At 49.6% G+C, this 17754-nt stretch overlaps 1 protein-coding gene across 1 annotated transcript in view; it reads left to right on the top strand.

The window, feature by feature from the left end:
* Positions 1-2171: 2171 nt before the first annotated feature.
* The window catches only part of FHL1 (four and a half LIM domains 1), a 32372-nt gene continuing 16789 nt past the window's right edge, over positions 2172-17754 (top strand). The window contains exon 1 of the mRNA XM_075435834.1: positions 2172-2249. The gene's annotated coding sequence lies outside the window, so the exon portion shown is untranslated. The remainder of the gene's footprint in view (positions 2250-17754) is intronic.

Here is a 17754-nt window from a genome sequence, read left to right as displayed (position 1 = left end):
AGGCCAACAGCCATATTGCCTTAGAGTTGCTTTTGATGGCAGCTGGTGTTTGGGATTTGGCAGTGAAATCTCATGTTTGTGCTGTGTGTAGAAGGCATCTACTGTTTTAAATAAGAGGTCGAGGATCCTGATAGCAGACTGATGATGTTCCCTGCAGATATGGGATGCTTGTTACGCTGCTGGTGGGCTGCAGGTACCTGTTGACAGACTTGTTTGCTTACTAGCATACTTGTGCTCCTCCAGGACTCATAACGTCGTTGTGGTCTTCCAAGATGCATCTGCCGAGATGCAAGGTCAGTCACAATTACCCCTGTGGAGGCAGTGGCCAGTCTCTGGAGAAGGGGCATTAATTAAGCTTCTCTGGTACAGGTGCTCCTGGAGCAGGGTCCTTTCTACTCTTATGTCCTCCTACCTCTGCTTGTGGCCAGAAGCAGGAAGGCTCCTTTCTTTGCAAGAAGAAACCCTGCAGGAGTTGGCTGCAGAGTAACTTCTCCCTGACATTTTCCTACAGCTGTGCAACATCTGGATTTTCTTTATATCCTCACGTTCTACAACTCCGGTTTCTCCTGGAGATTTTGGCTTGATCTACCTAATAGGGAATGTTCTGTCTGAATGTCCCATCCTTGAGGGGTCTTAGTCTCTGCGATTTCTCATGAGTCCCAGAGCTCTGCAGCTGCAATCATGTAAGCAACATCATACCTCAGGGGCAGGGGGCTTTCGCTAATGTGCTTGTTGGTCTGATGGTTGGTTACAGACAGCCACTAGAGAAAAGCTGTTGCTGATTGTAAATAAGTTTTATGCTTGTTGGGAGAGCCGTTGGAAAAACGAGCTAGAAATGGGTATTTGGATTCTTTTGAAAATCAAATGTAAACTTCAGTCCATAATGATAAATAACGTTGAAGGTTCACATCTGTATTTTATGCACGCCTGAAGTTGCTCTTGGCAAGCGGTGACAGTCTGAGCCTTGAACCTCAGAGCAACCCAATGTCCTCGTCCCTGCTAGGAACATTGTTAGTATGGATGATGCGGTGTTGGAAGAATCTGTGGGACTTACCTGTTGAAAGAAGAGACACACAGAAATACAAACGCTTTTGTAAAGAGCGTGTGTTTGCTCTTATGCAATGCTTGTTTCATTTTACCAAACAAACAGGAATTCCTTGGCCCGAGTATAACGATCTGCTTTTCAGGGATACCGGCGGGGTGTCCGGCATACCCACCAGGATGCCCAGCCTCCCCTGCCGTTAGCCAGCAGCGCTGTGCCTCTCCAAGGCACCACAAAAGCTTATTTGTAGGGCAAGAGCTCCAATCCAAGCACCTCCTGTTAAAAAACAAACTAACGTACTTGCTGGACTATGTATCCAACAGCAGAAGCATGCAGGAAAGTAAGACAAACTTGGAGGACATAAGAGCAGGGCAAAAAAAAGGGGGTAAGGGATGGGGAAAGGAGTGGGAAAAGAAAACAGAAGTGAGTGTTGTTGGATTTGTCTGGTGCGGTGCAGCAGTAACAGCCAGATTTATTTAAAAATAGGAACAACTTGCTACCTGATAGTACTTTTTCTCATGTCTGCTTTGAAGAAAATACTCCTCTTTCAGCATCATTTTTGCTGTGCTTTCTTCAGCTGGGTTCCTTCCCTCCCTGCAGGCTGCTGACTTGAAACGCATCCCTGCTGTTTATTTTCTGTCCTGGAAACTCTGTCTGTGAACCTGAAGGTGACACATACTGTAACGGAGCTGCCAGCAAAAGCTGTAGCTTTGGGAGAGGGTCTCTTGGACAGGATGGAAGGCTGGTGACAAATCTGCCTGTAAATGAAGCTGTTGTGTGGCATTTTCCTTGTGTGAAACAGCCTGGGAGCGCGACTCCTAGCACTTTGGGGTAGCAGGGCTTTGCCCGGCTTGGTGAGTCCCGTGGGTCCCAGTAACAGTCCTGTGGGTCCCAGTAACAGTCCCGTGCTGCTGTGGGGAAGCAGGGAACGGCTATGCTGGCAAAGTGCCGTCGCTGGTTGGGTTTCCCCCCCTGGACTGTGCCGGGGCCCTGGGAGGAGCAGGCTGTTCCCCCCTTCCAGCTGCTCCCCGGGCAGGCACGGTGCTATTGGCTGGACTAATATATTTTTTTTGTTGTTGCAACGCGCCTCCCTGCTATAAGTGGCAATGTAGCTGCTGTCCCGCACAGCCGCACGCAGCGTCCAGTCCATCCCTTCCCTCCTCCGGGCAGCGGCCGCCTCGCAGGCTCCCAGGCTCTCCGGCAGCCAGTAAGCTCATGCCTCTGTCTCTCTGCCTCTCGAGCATCATCTCGCTGAGCAGGGCAGGGAGCCTTTCGGCATCCCACGCTTCACAGATCTTTGGATTTTGGGGCTTGTTCTGGGTCTTTTCGCTGCCTTGTGCCTGCTCTGCTGGGGAAGGGTTTGGGAGAGCAGGGCTGGGGGAAACGGGAAGTCTGTGGATGTATAACATACTTTTAAAACACTCTTTCTAGCAAGCAGTTTCTCCATGGATCACTGAGTTAACCTCAGAAACTGCCCCTGTTTTATGCAGTGTTTTGGGGGTGGGATTTATCTAAATTCTTGCTTCTGATTTCTCTTGCATCCTCTTTTTCTGATACACCTATTCCCTCCTGGAAGGTGGTGGCTTTGAAAGTACAGGCAGCCACTGGGTTATAAATACAGCTTTTCTCTTTGCTTCCCAGCCTCGTGGGTGTTTGGGGAGTGTTAGCAGTGGTATGGAGCTGTGTAAGGGCTGTCAGCTGGGTGTTTTCCTAGGCAGGTGGTCAGATGTGCCTGCCTGAAGCTTTTAATGACAGCTGGGGAGGAAACAGCCAAAGCAGTGGCTGTTCTTTGGGCTCTCAGGTGATGTGATGCTCTGGTAAAGTGAGGACTGATACCCTCCGAGTCATGGGAGCAGCCTGGCAGTAGCAGAATTGGGCAACATGGAAATGCAAGCTTTTACTTCCTAATTATGACATCTTTCTTTCTATGTTATGGAATATCAGGCAATTGCAGAGTTTCTGACAAGCCACACTTGCAGCGGTCCCCATGTGAATGCAAACACCTTTATCTTTATACAAATACTGCACCTCTGTCTCTATCCAGATTTGTGGAATTACTTGCACAAGTGAAACTATTTGTCTGTGTGTTTGCAAGACGGGTGTTTCTGTCATTAGTCTTTTCTTTAGCAACCAGGCAAAAGATGAGTGTGTGTGATGCTGGTCCAGTTTGGATTGTGTAAGCAGGAGCCAGTCTGCCGTTTAGAAATGGATGTGGCTGCTTTTTAATTCACTGAACCATAGCACATGGAAGGGGGGGGAAAAATGATTAAAACAATCCTCCCACCAGTTAGTCTGTTACCTTGTTGTGAGAGGAAGGGTGTTTTTTAGAAACAACAACAACAAAACTTCCGAAAGGAAACTGATTAAATTCTTAAGCCAGGATGTACAAAGCAAATAGCTGATCAAGCAACCAAATATGGCTTTAAAATGTAATCTTTCTTTTTTAGTGATAAAAGCACCCACACACTTCACTTCAGTGACAACATCCTCTTCTCTTCCCCTCCCCCCAGTACAGCGTTTTTTGAGTACAACCCGGTTCTTAATTTTTCCTTAAAGAGCAAAGCATATAAAAAAATCATTCTTGACTAATACCTGCTAGAAAAATGTGAGTTAGGTGTTTCGGAGCTAATACCACAAATGCAAAAAAACCCCCACCAACCACCAAAGAAACCCAAGAGCTCAGTGCAAAAGAAAGTTCATTGCTCAGATTTTGGACTGCGGCTCTAAGGAATCGGTTCAGGGCTGGGGTTTGACAGCTGGTGTCTGACTTGTGCTGCTCCTGGGGAGTTTTGGCTGCGGGGGGTCTGTAGGACTGGGCTCTCAGTGTTTCTAACTGGAGAAGTCATTCCCTGCTGTGAACGATGGCCTGCCTCCATGTATGCTGGTGTGATTCTCTGCCTGGGTGTAAATAATGGCTGCTGTTCAAAAGGAGACAATGTTTAGGGTACTCAAACACTTGAGAATAAACACTCTCCAGCCCATCTTGGCTGGCCTGTTTTTCGGAAGCAGCCTTTCCATCGAACTGTACCAGGAATGGAAAATCCAGACGTATGGTACGAAGCAGCTGGTGGGAGCCCTGTCAGGTCCCTGTTCGCATCCACGAATAGGGGAACGATGCTGTAAGATGCGCTTTATCTCCGATCTAAGCCCCCATCCTGTGGATATGATGTACAGTCCACACCCCTTGCACTAGGATACTACAAAAGCTTTATCTAACTGCCTTCCTCGCCCCCAAGAAGCAATTCACTTCCTCTTGTGTAATACCTAGAATTATGTAATTCCCAAGAAACATTCAAGGCCAGGTTGGACAGGGGTCTGAGCAACCTGGTCTAGTTAAAGATGTCCCTGCTCACTGCAGGGGGGTTGGGCTAGATGACCTCTAAATGTGCCTTCCAACCCAAAGCAGTCTATGATTTGATGACTCTATGTGAAAAGAGGGTAGTTCTGTGTTATAGGATATCCCATGGCCCTTTCTGTACTTCGTGCATGGTGGGGGATATTTGTGCTCCTTTGGTGTGTTCCGGGTACCACAGCTGTCGTCACACTCCCACCTTCATCTTGGAAGCACGTACTCCCTGTCAGTACGTACAGCTCCTAGCACTGGGTGGGGGCTGGGCCATGGCTGAAACTTCCAGTGCTTCAGTGGAGAAAACTAATGATGGGAGCCAGGAATAATATTGTCCCCTCAGCAGGAGACTGTGTGAATGATGTCCTTTTAAGTTTTCTTCCCCCTCCAGGGGATGCACTGGGGGGATTTATGTGTCAATTCCTTAAAGAACCTTGGAAAATTCCCCTTTGCTGATGAGCCGATCCAGTCCAGCCTATGTTTAGCACTTTCCCTTTTCGTGCTGCTCAGACCTGCAGTCCCAGTGGCATTAAATGCAGCGAGGTAACCCTCGCCACCAGCAGCGCGCAGTTTGCTCAGGCTTTGGGAATGCCCCTAAATCGGAGCAGCTTCCTGGAGAGCAATGGGCAAGTTCTGGCTGGCTGCTGCCAGGCTTCCTCGGGGGTCACGCTGAGATGCCAGTGTCACCTGGGGAGGGCTGAGCCGTGCAGCCGGTGTCCCCCACTCGCCCTCGTGGTCCCCAGCCATAGTCACCTTGAGCTCTGCGTGTAGGAGGGCAAGGGTAGCAAAGCTGAGGTTTCAGAGGCGCTTCTGTAAATCTAGCTGTGTGGAAACACTTTTTCTTGAAAAGGTAATGGAAATAATGTCTATACAATAAACCTCCTCAGACCTGACCTGTGATTTTATAATAAAAAGTGCATTGTAAGTCAAGATACTTCATCTTGATTCATTGGGATCTCTCTCTTTTTTTTTTTTCCCTCCATTTCTCTATTTCAGGGGATGCAGACAGGGAGAGTAACAAAGCAGAAATGTCTGAGATCAGTCGTTTCACGCCTGATTTTTGCAGAGGGAGTGTGGGAGGAAGAAAGGCACCTCATGTTTCATTTAGATACCCTGATTTGGAGATGAATTTTAAGCAGATGGCTCTTGAGACACTAGGACTCCGAAGGATTAAATGCTATTTAAATAAATGCATGCTTCCACTCATGCAGCATGGTTTTAGAAGGACTGTGCTATATATTCTGGCTTCAGTTCTTTTGTCGCTGGATCCAGTAAAAGCCCTGTTTGCAACCACTTGGCCAGGTGTAAGAGCAAAGGCACTGGGACTTCCCTGCGGTTTAGAGACTGGATATAGCCCAGCGTGTTTCAACTCCCTTCTGTGCTTTGGCTGGGGCTTTTTGTATGTGGGCAGCCCAGACCCAGCTCTGGGGATATCACCCCAGCTGGCTTCTGTGGGAATGAATCGGAGCCGAGAGGCTGAGGCTGGTCTGTGATGAGCGTTTTTCCCTGCTAACCCTCCGCCCATGTCCAAAGGGAGCCTGCAGGTTGAACAAAAGTACTGCAGACACTTGGGTTCTGAAACGATGTCTGAACTGGTGGAATGAAGTCCCCTAAAGAAGGATTATGAGATGCTCAGTGCGAGGAATTAGTCCTGCAGTGTCTCGAGGCAGTCACAAAGTTGGGCTAAAATGAGGTCTATGTGCTGGGAGGGAGCCTGTGGGTGGATGCTGCTGAGCCTGGGCGCTGCAGAGCTCCGCAAAGCAGGCACAGTGTGGCAGGGAAAGACAATAGTGTCCCAGCTGCTCACCCTCAGTCCCAGGGGATGCAGTGCTGTGCCTACCACAGGCTCGCTCTCCCTAGACCCCTAGCCAAAGATCTCCTACCAGAGGTTGATTCATTTTGCTGCTCGAAGTATTTCCCACAAAGGCTTTTCTCTGCCCCAAGCTGGTATGTGGAAAGCCACAAAAAAGCCTTCTTGGTGGGGCAGTGTTCCCCCTCACTGCGTGTTCCTGTAGCATGTGCTGAAGCAGGATTTGGCCCTTGATGCTTTCGGAGTGATTCAGGCGCATGTGGTGCCAAGAACGCTGCGAGAGCCAATTCCTGCTGTCGGAGCAAGAGAGAGTGATGTTTTCTGGGGGATGGATGGATACTCATGTCCTTCTCCAGCTTTTTAATCTCCCTCTGAAGAGATGGCAAGTATGGTTTGTGTCCTATGTCAGGGCAAGGCTAAAATGACATTTAGGGCTTTGGAGCTATTTGAAAACAGGGAAGGATTGCATTATAGCCACGCTGGAATGGGATAGGCAGGGTTCTGAGGAAGCACTCTTTCCAAAAAGGCCAAATTATAGAGTGCTGTTGAAAAGGTTGGAGACCCAGGACAGGGCTCCCGACAGTGACAGAGCTGCAGCCAGTGTGGAAGGGCTGCTATTTTGCTGTGCGCCTGACTGGAAACTTTAAAGCAGAATTACAATTTTGGTTTGGATGCTGTTACAGAATTGCACTGTTTTTTGTAAATAGGAAATTCAAAACCTCTTGACCTCAGATTGGTGTTTTAAGAAGACCCACTCATTCCACAGATGTGCCTGATCTTTTTTTGTTCCTTGAGCTGACCCTAGTGACTGGTGTAATTTGGGATGCACCTCTCCCCCTCCTGCTTGGCAGAGCCAGTGCGTAGGCGGTCAATAGTTGTTAACTGTCAGGGATTAAAAATGGTGTGGCACAGCTGCGTTTGTCGTCCATTGGGATCGAATGCAGAATCCTAGTTCTCACCCAGACCTCTAATGAATAACAGGAAAAAACTATTCCTGCTGGGAACAAGCACTGCTGGGTGGCTTTTCGGCTTCCTTGATTCTAATATCTTTCAACCCCTGGAAAGGGGAAACCAGAGAAGAAAAAAAAGCTTTCCCACCTGGAAACTCCTCCCACTTGCCTTCAAGACATCACAGACCTTCATGCTTTGTGATGCTTTGAGACACATGGGGAGCTTCAAATCAGATGATGGCTGGTTCCAGTGGCGTCTGTCTCCTGAAATGATGGGTTTACGAGACCACTGTTAACAACCAATTGCGTGTGCTAGATATGCCGAGGGACTCCTGTTGGGAGGCATGGTTGGTACGGGGATCTATGATCCACCTATTTAGCTTCAAGCTAGCTTCAGTGCTGAAGCAGCTGCTCCAGTATGTGAGGGTTCTTGTGTTACACCAGCATCTAAGCAGCAGAGGACTTCAGAGCTTCTGGCAGGGCAAGAGTTGTTCTCCACTGTTTTGCTTGGCCAGAGACAGTGAAAAATCCACTCCATCCTGGTTCACAAGACAGAGTTTTGGAGGGTGCTGCAGGTGCCTTTCTTACTTTGCTAAGAAAAATAGAAGTGGGTCATAGCACTAAACCCATGGCTGGTCCAGCCCACAGTAGTTGTTAGTTGGCTTTCCTGCAGGGAATTGGCTACCAGCTCTTCCCCAATTGCCTTCATTTGGGAATATTCAGTTTTCATGTGCTTCCAGTGGTCTCTGACCAAAGATCCCCTTAACAGTAACCATGGAACCACCCTAAATATAGCTCCCCCATTGCTGATAGGATGCTGGGTGGGAGAAAATTATATGCTTTCCTTTAAAGAAATGCCCCAAATTGTGGGAACCATTCTGACTTGGCAGGCTACTTGCAAGGCATTTGCTATTTGTTTAACTTGGGACTGGCTGCCCCTGGCAGTTGTTACCATCAGCCGCCTTTCTTATCTGCTCTTTTCTATAATAAACACTGGAGCAAAGGTTTGGAATTAGTCACTTCTGAGGCACTGCTTGCCTGCCTTTCCAGCTTCTGGCTTATCTCATTTTTTGACTTTCGAGCCTTTTCCACTTTGTTCCATTTGTCCCTCTTCTCAATGAACTGACACAGCGAAGAGCTCTTTAAAACACCTCGTAGGTGCATCACCCCCAGGACCGCCTGCATCCCAGCAGACACGCTGCCCTGGCACAGCTGTGGGCACTCACGTTGCTGCTGGGTACTACGGAGATTTTTCTAGCATGACTTCCCTAATCCAGGGTGAGTGGTTCTGGCTGATGTCGGTTCGGATGAACAGCCTGCGGAGGCGGTGCTAAGATCCTGAAAGCATCCTGGGGGCCTGGCACTGTGTCCTGCTCTTTAGTACAGCCTTAACTGCAGGGCAGTTGGTGGTTCGAGGGAATGCAAAGGCAGACAGCACCTCCAGAAGCACAGGGGTGTGTGGTCCTCGCTCAGAGATTGGAGTCATTCCTACTGATTCGCTTCCACTTAAAAATTCCCCGGTGATCTCTAAGCGTTGTCTTGACGTGGTCTTGCTTCTGACAGTACCATAGGAGAGACAGTAATGAGCAGTCCAGGGTGCAAGAATCTCTCTCTCTCTCTAGTCTCATCTCACTTTAAAAATACACAGAGCTAAATATTTCACTCGATGCATGCAAATACTTTTTCCTGTCTACCCTTGCTCTGCTGACTGAAAGCCAGTCACGCTTCCCTGCTGGGACAGCCTGCCAGGTAAATGCCACTTGATGTATAACGTGTTCTGGTGCTGCCTCTGGAAACGGGCTGGACGGCAGCATCGGAGCGGGAGGGGAGGGCAGCCCGCGCTCACCCTGCAGCAGTACAAAGGGACTCAGTCGGGATGCAGATCTGTTCAGTTCTGTCTGGATTTGCTTTGCTGGCTGCACGAGCATGTCATCCACCTCTTGCCATAACCTTCCCTTCTCTCTTGTACCGTTATCACCACAATGATTTTTAGCTGAAGGTGGAAGCTATGACTCTGGATCCCTCTCTGTAGTGGGATGGGTTTCTTGAAATGGGTAGGGGACACAGCCTGCCTGCTTTCATTTCAGAAGACAGGACTGGGGACTTAGCCGTGGATTACATATCTTGACCAACATTTCAGCTTGCTGGATTGAGCTGCTCAGGGTAGAGTTTTTCTTTCTCGCAAAAACATATTCAGCAAAAATCCCCCAAAACTTTCATTACACGTAAGAGGTGATCTGGGCAACTTCTGAGCTGTAGCTTGGCTCAGGTCTAGGCGTGACGGTAAAACAGACACCGCTGAGCTCTTTCAAGCACTCTACATTGCAGACTGGAGCAGGCAAATACCCTGGGGTTAGTCCTGCTTCCCTGGCTTCTTAGTGCCTTTCGTGCTGATGCATGTGGTGATGAATGGGAGGAAATTCCTGCCCAAGAGCATAAACAGGCAGCGAGTCCTTTAACCGTCCTGTGTCCTCATAGTCCTGATATGCGAAATGAAGCTGATGATGGCTGTTGTTAGGGGATATGCTAGTGTCAGACCCTCCCAATACCTGATTCAGGGATTTTTTGATTTCTGGCTGGAGAGGACTGCAAACAGCAACTCCCTGGTTATGCTGATGGGCTGGCGGAGGCTGTGACAGATCTCTGGTGTCTGGGATGGCAGAGGGCTGCCGTGCAGGGTCGCCCGCGGTCTGTGCGAGCAAAGGCCATGTCTCACACCTCCATTTCGCAGCTTTGTGTCTCTGGGGTTAGGCCCGAAGTCAGCTTTCCTTCTGACCTCCAGTGCTAAGGCAGCCCATCTCCATAGCAATGGCTGTAAATACCGTCCTCCGCGCTCTCGTGCCCCAGGCTGTGTTGGTGCTACAGTGTGGTGAAGCTCTCTGTGTACTTCACTAGACACTGAAACAAACAACCAATAAATCTGTTATAAACCAATGAGTAATTGTTTTTGTTACCAGGGAGATTGCCAAGTGCAAATTCAACCTGAAATAGCGATGAGCTCATTCTTTGAGCAACGTCGGTGCCTGAGCTGGAGCAGCCAGATGGAAAGGGAGCCAGCGCCAGTAACGCTGTCTGCTCCACCGACATTTGGATGCTGTGCGAGCTGTTTTGCCAGAGAGCTTTTGTCTTGCAAACGAGATCGAGCAGGAGTTGCTGTGTGGGGCTGGTTGCTGAGCCCAGGCTTTTACAACTCCTGCAAGCATGGCGGTGATGTTCCTGGTGGGCTGGAGAGCCCTGGGGTTGGGTTAAGGTGCTGCAGAGGTGGTCTCCTCTGCTGTCTCCCCTATTTTGGAAACTCCTTCCTGTGCAAGGATTGTAGGGAAAACCGAGATGCTTGACTTGTAGACCAGGGCTAGTTTTAAACAGCTAGTTAGATAGGTGTGTCTGATGGGCAGAGCGTCTCCCCTGCTGCTGCTCCAGGCGCTGGAGCAAGGACTTGGAGAAACCTCAGCCCGCTCTATGACATACCTGGGGCAGGAGCCTGAAAATTTGGGCTCTGCCGTTATTTTTGCCTGAAGCATCCCCAGTTTAAATAGAGCAGGACTTGACTTTTGAAGGGCTGATGCTAGTGGCAGGGTCTGACAGCTTTCTGCGTCTGTCCGTCCCTGCAGTTTCTCCCAGGAATCAGCTCGCAGGTGACACTAGGTGTGAGGAGGACCTGTGCTTGGGCAGCCACTGTGGTCACCTCCTGCCAGGGCACAGCGGGCAGCAGCCACTGCAAGCAGAGAGATGGATTTCTCGCTCTGCTGCAGAGCAGAGAGCTGGGTGATGGAGGCTGGAGCTGGAGGGGCCTCTCGCAGGGCTGCTGGCCATGCCAGTCGGAAAGGCAGGACAAGGAGGCTGTGTTCTTCTTAGTCTCTTTGGCGGTCCAGACAGGGCTCTGATAGCATCCCCGCCAAGGCAGAGATGTTTTCAGATGTATTTGCATTCAATAAATTCATATTTTCTGAAGAAGTGACATTTTTAACTAAGAAAGTCTGTCCGTAGGAAGAAGCAGTGCCTGTCCCTCTGTATTAGGATGCTGCAGAGGAGAGGCTGGTGGGTGTGGCAGTGGTCTTTGCTGCTGCCTTTTCTTGGTTTTTGCTCCCCATTGCTGACTAATCAAATACATGACATGATGGAGAAATACATCCCCATGTGGCCTGGCAGCTGTCTTGATGAAGCAATGCATAAGCCACTTACCAGAGGCCCACTGATGGATTTCACTGAACCTTTTAAGACATAGTTACCAGTGTCTGAAAACAGACAACAATTGTAAACAGCACAAATGCAGACAAAAGCTGAGACCCTGAAATGTAATCCGTGAACCTACTCAAGTGACACAAACCCACAATCTTTTTTTGGATTAACCTCATGGCTTTCTGGAGCAAGGGGTGAAGGATGCATCTATAAAAAAGGCATCGGTCTGGAAATCTTTTATTATAATTTTACAAGCATGGAGCGATCTGTCTCTGTGTTCTTGCAAGTGCCTTCCAGGCCTGTGGGTGGAATTCTTCCAGTTTGTTTCTGGAGCCATGTGGGAAATGCTTTGGTGACATGACTGAGTCCCACAGCATCACAGGCATCTCTGTCGCAGCCACCAGTGCCTTCAGCCATCAGCTCTAGCAAAGGGCTTCATGCAACCCTAATGCTTGGAGTAAGCCGGCGTTTGAAAGAAGGTGATTTTACTGTGAGGAGTTATAGCTCGGATTTGGGTGGGAGAGGCACGAGTTCACCCACACGCATCTGCCTTTTATAGCTGGCAGCGGTGTGCCTGGGCCCTGCCAACGGCTGATTTAGAGCCCGCACAGCTCTGCTGGGCAGCACAGCCCCGCGCCTCGGCCACCGCGTGCCCCGTACTGCCCATAGCTGAGCTGGCAGGCCACTAGCCAACTGCTCGGTGGCATTTTATCTTTTGCTTTCAGCAGCATGTTGGAGACGAGGCATGGCATGTCTAGCACACGTGTGAATTATTTGCATGTGGTGTTGGATATTTCTTTGTCACCTTTTTTCCATGAAGTGGAGCACTGGACATTAGCGTTTGGGAGAGGGACAGGCATCTCTGCAGGTCTGCAATGTCTCTCTTCTCCATGTCCTCCCTCAGCAGTGGGTCCCCACCCCAGCGTTTCACCTACGCGATATCAACCTGTGTTTGCTTTTTGGCTGTCTCTGGGCAACTAAAAACGCTGCTCTGCTTTGCAGATCCTGGACTCGGCTGGGACAGAGTCTAACCTTGCTCAGTGCTGGCATAAAGCAGGCCAGGCTGGCTACCAGGCTTGCTCTAGCACAGCTGAGAAAGAGAATTTGGCCCAATAGGTGTAACTTTAGCAAAGGGGCAGCAGCGTCCTTTCTATCGTAGGAAAAGTCCTCAACAATTTGGGAACCTCACCCTTTCCCCATTGTCCTGCAGCGTTCCCAGTGGGACGCGGGTGCTTGAGGGCTCTCGTGTAATGCGGCTGCACAAGCTGGTTTTAAAAGAAAGCGAGCCACTCTTTCACATCTGCTTTAACTTTTTGACAGTTTTCTCTGGCGCTTGTGTGTAATTAGCACTGCTTTGTCGTCTCATGGAGCCGATGCTCTATTAGTTTGGTTTGGACGGTAGTTTGACAGCTAGCAGCAATTGTGTTGAGAAAGGTTGTTTCTCTTTGCAGACTGCGTTACTCGTTGTCCCTGAATTTATTGTCTTGCTGCTACTTGAGAAAGAAAACAAAATCATTTTTTGGGCCCGGATCCAGCCACAGAGCAGAGGATGGATTAATCAAACACATAAGTGGTTGTACCAACTCCAGCTGGTTTATTTCTATGTTTAAAATCAAGCAGTCTTTTAAGTATCTTATTTTTCTTATTCCAAGGTTTGTGTTTAATAAATGTAACAACCCGTAGACTTTGCTCGTTTCTCCAGGAGTGAGCACTGATAGAGATGCTGTAACATGCAGTGCTGCTGGAAGACCCTCGGTGGGAGCATGGGAGAGGAGAGGGGACCTTCTCTTGCCTCTGAGCACCCTGGCCCATCCCTGGGGAGGTGGGGGATGAAGGTATTCGCTGTTTCAGCAAATAGGAGGCAAATTAAATTTAGTAGCTTGAATAACGTTGCCCCTCCATACTGCTTTGGGCTGAACTGCCTCTTGCCAAGTATTAGTCTACTGATCTTAGTATTTCCAAAGACACAAAAGCAGCTGAAATTTTGTTAGGTTACACAAAAACTAGAGTGGGAGGGTGTTGTAGGGAGGAGATTTCTCCTGCCCCCCCGCCTCTGAAACAGCCTGCATCCTGCAGACGAGGACACTCAGCTGGGATGCTCCAAACCAGGGCTGGGCTCCTGCCTGTTGGCTGAGAGCCATTCTGTGCTGGGTCTCTCTGGTTTTGTCTGAAATTGAATCCTAACCCTGATGAAAGATTTAAAGATACTTGTTTTTGGATTTTTTTTTTTTTTTTTAATGAGAATTGCTATTTTCTAGCTGACCCTGTGGAGAATGCTTTTTAGTATAGTCCTTGCCCAGCTCTGATCTGACATGATTTCCAGGGAGACCTGGGATCCTTATCACTTTATGAAAAAAGAGATTTACATTCCTGTATCACACAGGCACTTTGAAAATATTATCCCTGACTCCAGAGAAATGGCTCATACATTTTAATGCCATTATTAGAAATTGAATTGACAACACTTCTCCTCAGTGGAAATAGCTGTGCAGCTTGGGGGGAAAAATATGCAGAAAGCACTGGTGGAGACTTCAGAGAGCTCTCGTCACCCTGAAATGTGTGTGCTTTTGGTGCAGTGTTTCTGCTGAAAGAAAAAAGCAGGGTTTGATATACATCAGAGAAAGGGGGAAGCACAAGCACATGGGCCAGCAGCACGGGGTGAGGCACAGTGGTGGGGAAACATGGGCTGCTCTGGGCTTGCGTGTCCCAGAGTGTTGTGGGGATGTTGCACACAGGTGCTTTATTTGTTGTCTTAATAATTGCGGAGAAATTGAGCTGGGTGTGTGCTGGCTTAAATTGGCATAAGAGTGAAGAGCTGTTGAGGTGCCGAGGCTGGTGAAAGATGCTTTTGGGAGGAGAAGCAGCAAGGAACTACAACAACAACAAAACAAATTAGGTTCCTTTTAAAATAATTTTTTTTTCATGGTAAGTGAACTTGAAAGATCTAGCTGATCTCTGCTCCTCTCAGGAAAGATGGCCTCTGAGGAGGATTTCACATTTGGCTGCAGTGCATCGAGGCTCTGGAGTTGCTGAGCTGGGAGTCCCTTGCTCCTGAGCATGGAAGGAGGAAAGAGGGTCACAACTGGCAAGATACTCCTTTTTCAGGGCTCTAAGCTCTTCTGGAATTCTGGCTGACTTCTCTGGTTTTGCCCAAGTGCTTAGTCTCTTGGAGGTCAGTTTGGGAAAGAGCAGCCAAGGCAAGTTCAGTAGGATCAGTGCGAGTGGTCTCCTAGTCTGGCAAGGGCTCCAACTTCCCTTCAAAAGCAGAGGGACAAGGAGCCTGGCTGAGCAGGGTGATGTGCAGTCATTAAATGAACAGGGCTTTAATGAGAGACTTGATGGGCTGATTTGCAAAATGTTAATGTGAATGGTGGCTGAAGTCAACTCTGGCTACAGACTAACCCTGGGCAAAGGGTGAAGTTAAACGGCATCTGTTTCAGCAGAGGAAGTGTGTGACAATGCAGGACCAGAGCAAGGTGGCTTAGAAAGGCTGCACTATAGCTCCGTCTTACAAGTGAGTAGGTGCTTGTGGGCCTCCTCACCCCACTCTGGTGGGTGTCTTCTCCTTGGCTTGTCCGGGAGCACATCCACTGGCACGGCCAGTGAGTGCCCATGTGATCTGGTGCCGAAAAAGCTGTTGCAAATTTGAAGCCACTCCAAGGTGAAGGGTTTTCAGTTCTCCTGCCCTTGTTGTTGGTGAAATGTGGCCCAGCCTGGCTGAGCCTTCGTTGTCAAGCATCAGGGTGTGAAGAAGTTGACAACCTCCGTTTTAAAACACACTGAGCTGAAGTTGGAAACAAAATCAAACCCTCCCAAAGCAGAGGTTTCTGAGAATAATTTTGTGACTAATCCAACCCCATAGGCCTCACCGGAGGGGACTTTGCAGCTTTGTTTTTCCTTGTAAAGAACGCCCAGCATATGTCCTGACAATTAGTCAGAGTGCCCAAAAATACCCGTCAGCCCTGAAAGCTGATCTCATTTGGCTCTTGGAGCCGAGACAGACACAGGGTTATGCACTGTGGGGCTTTGGGAAGGTTTATTTTTAAAATGGCCACGTAACAAGGGTGATTTGGTCCTTTTGGCCACCAGCGCTGCCTAACAACTGAAGGTGTAGATAGCCAAATGCTAATCTTGACCGAGGCGACTGTCCTGCGCCCAGGGCGATGGGCTGGTTGTCAGCTCTAAACCAGCGCTCAGGGCATGGCCCTGCGGTCTGTGCCAAGTTCGGGCAGTGCTTTGATGGTGTGCTGGATGCCAGGGAGTCTTCCCAACCGGCATGCCAGTGCTCAGAAGGGCATGTCCTTCTCATTGAAGCGGTGGCCTGTGTTCACCCTTAGCCAGGCAGCGTGCTTCTGCCCAGCCCTCTTCTCAGAAGCTTTTGCTTTAACCTTCTCTGAGCACCTGAGCTGAAGCTTTCTATCCTCAGTGTTTCCCACCTGCAGAATTTCTGGAGGATGTTTTGCCAGAATCACAATCCATCCACAACCAGCCCTTTCTTCTCCTCCCCTGAAAATAAAGCTCTTTAAGGGGAAACACCAAGGCTCCTTGTCTTGCAGAGAACCTTGGGTAGGTTTCCAGAGAACCTTGGGTAGGTTTCCAGAGAAGGCGAATGACCCAGCTTTCTAAGCAGTGATGCAAACTAATGCTTGAACTTGCTTCCATGCTCTCCACAGTGAGCTGTTTAACTTCACTGGGGTGAGCATCACCCAGCCAACTGCTGTGCCTACGAGAAGTAATTGAAAGCAATTAGCAGGGCAGAGACCGTAATGGAGGTTGTGAAATATTACTTCAGTGATGGCTCACTAACAACCCAGTGAAGCCCTGACATGAGCATTTATTGTGTGGGAATGGTAGGATTATGTTGCTGTGAGTGTTCATCAGACCTCATCATTCCTGGAAAAGACTGCCATGCTGCCTGGCTGGGATCAGTGGGGTATTTCTGTGACAGGGATTTAAGTTACTCTCCTCAGCTCTGAAGCCAGGGCTAAGCCATGGGTGGCAAGCTGTGACTGGCAAACCGTTGCCTCATGTTTGACTCCACTGGTTATTCCTCCTCTACGTGACTGCATCTAAACTTGAACAAAGAAAGACCCCTGCAGTTGGCCAAGACCGCCCTAAGGAGCTCCGCTGTCCTAAATGTGATGCTTTGGGGTAATAACCTGGGTAATAACTGAGTTGTGGCGCAGCTTGCTTGGCCCCAAGGAGGGCTCCTCTGAGGACCACATCAGCCCTGGCAGAAGTGCTGTTGGTAACCAAGAGGCATCACACCCCTGCCACCGCTGAGGGCACAGCACTGCGTGGCTGGAGCTCTTCAGCCAAAGCTTGGGGCGCTGAGGTGAGCGGGAACCCCAGAGCTCTCCATGGGACCTCTGAACGCAGGGGCTTTGCTGGTATGGGTGAGACCGTGGCACTGCTGCGGCCCTGAGATGCTAACCTGGAGACCTTCCCCACTGCTCCTGTGTGACCAGATCCCCCGTGCCTGCTGGCTCATCTTCCCTGGTAAACGCTGCATGCCTTGTTCCTGCACCCTCGGCTGGTAAACGGACTTGCAAGAACCAGCTGATCTCTGCTCCTCTCGGGGCAGATGACCTCCGAGGAGGGCTTCACGCTTGACTGCGGTGCACTGAGGCTGCTTTGCTCAAACTGGGCACTGCTGGGTGGATCTGTGCATGACGCAGCCATAAGGTTGCTGGGGAAAGGAAGAGGCGAACGCTGTCTTTGAGGCTTTTTAGCCTGGTTATGGGCTTGATGCTCTTACAAAGCATCTGAATCCGACCAGTCTTGGCAGTGCATGTGGATCTTTCTCACAGGAGGATCAAAGGAAGTCTTTCTGTCCCTTTAGGGTTGGCCACTGTCTCGGCACATTCAGACCGGTCGTTTCCACCTTGCAGTTCATGCAAAGGCATTGCCAGCAGCGTGGCCGAGCCCCCCAGCCTGCTGCCTGCACGCTCGCAGCTCCCCTCTGCAGACTGAGGCGAGGCAGAAGGACGTGGGAGACGGAGCTGGAAGGAGAAACACTGCCCAGGTTTAACCCAGTGCATCGAAGACTAATAGATTTGTCTTTCTAAGAGATTTTAAAAAAAACATCTTCAGCCTTTTGGGACTGTCCCTTTTGGAGGTTGTACTGAAGGTCTAACCGCAGGGACCACAGCAGGTACTTGGCATCCTTGCTGCTGGAAGATGTAGTCTTGGCATCTTGTCTATAAGATAGCAAAGAGCCACAGAGCGGGGGAAGCAGGGACAGGAGCAAATCCACTTTCTTGGTGCAGTTGATTCAAAGACAGCCCTGCGCAGCACCTAATACTGCTGTAGCTTCTTCTCACCCCCTGGAGCCTGGATGTCCTGGGGCTGCTGCCGTGGGTCTGCGTGGTCCCTGCGCCCCACCACGCTGCAGCTTCTGTTCTCCAGCCCTGGCATAGCCAGGAGG

Source organism: Opisthocomus hoazin, chromosome 14 (assembly GCF_030867145.1).
Source record: "Opisthocomus hoazin isolate bOpiHoa1 chromosome 14, bOpiHoa1.hap1, whole genome shotgun sequence".
In the NCBI taxonomy this organism is placed as follows: Eukaryota; Metazoa; Chordata; class Aves; order Opisthocomiformes; family Opisthocomidae; genus Opisthocomus; species Opisthocomus hoazin.
This window is presented reverse-complemented; position numbering and strand designations above follow the sequence as displayed.